At 28.2% G+C, this 1050-nt stretch overlaps 1 protein-coding gene across 2 annotated transcripts in view; it reads left to right on the forward strand.

The window, feature by feature from the left end:
- Positions 1-1050, forward strand: part of LOC107643716 (developmental protein SEPALLATA 1-like) — a 28957-nt gene that overhangs the window by 8288 nt on the left and 19619 nt on the right. The window lies entirely within an intron of this gene.

The following is a 1050-nucleotide window of genomic DNA, read 5'->3' on the forward strand; positions in this document are numbered from 1 at the left end:
TGTCCTCCTTCAAAATTCCAAACTCGATTTAATTAGTTTCGACGGTTTTTCCTTAAGCAATTTTCATCTGTCAATGTTTATTGAATATTGGTTTGACTTTGAAGAAATGAATTAACTAAGCAATGGTTACGCAAAATAATTTGTTGTTCTTCTTCTTCTAACAAAAAGAATCTTAGCAGCTGAGAGAAATGGTTTAAAAAGAGATGGGAAGAGGGGAGATCAGAGATCTCATGTGCTCTCTCGATTTTGCAAAATCCAAATTCTTGGAAGCTTTTGGTGTGTCTTCCAAATCTTAGACTGTAGCACTTATAAGTCATATCATCATCTCATTAAAAAGATAGGTTAATTAATTAATAAGCTATCAATCATTCTTTCTAAGATCGTCAGAGTTTTAACGTTTAGTGTGCCTATGTTATAGCAATAATATTTAAACCTTATATTCCTTTCCTCGGACAGCTTTTTCAAAACCATTAATTGTTTGATTGTTTTTATTTTTAAAAATGTTTTTCTTTTCAGATATTTCGGTATTATCAAAAATAATTTTTGACTATCTGAAAACATTAAAGAATTTGACCGTAAAAAGAATCTAGTTATTACTGATGTGCATTTATTTATTTATTTATTTTTCCATTCAAATTCGAATATGAAACCTTTGGTCCTCTGGTTACCTCTTTTCTAATTCCTTGTGTATGTTTCTTCCACTGGGACAAAAGGAAAGAAATTAAAAAGAAATGTGCATGATTAGATTAATGTAATACTGGATGGACCTAAACACTGAGAAGAAATGCAACCATTCTGCTTAGAGATTAGATAATATAACTAATTTTCTGATAGATACTCACTATAATGTCAGAAGTCAGAACTCATCAGAAAACATATCAATAAATTTGTATTCAATGAAAAGATGAAACTTAAGTACGATGACCTGTTTTGCTGTTTTACTGTAATGTGATTTGATATAGTATTTTAATATTTTATTTTTGTGTGTATTATAATTTTAAAAATACAAGAAAATATTATTAGATTATATATTTATTAACTATGTTAGAG

Source organism: Arachis ipaensis, chromosome B05 (assembly GCF_000816755.2).
Source record: "Arachis ipaensis cultivar K30076 chromosome B05, Araip1.1, whole genome shotgun sequence".
Classification (NCBI taxonomy): Eukaryota; Viridiplantae; Streptophyta; class Magnoliopsida; order Fabales; family Fabaceae; genus Arachis; species Arachis ipaensis.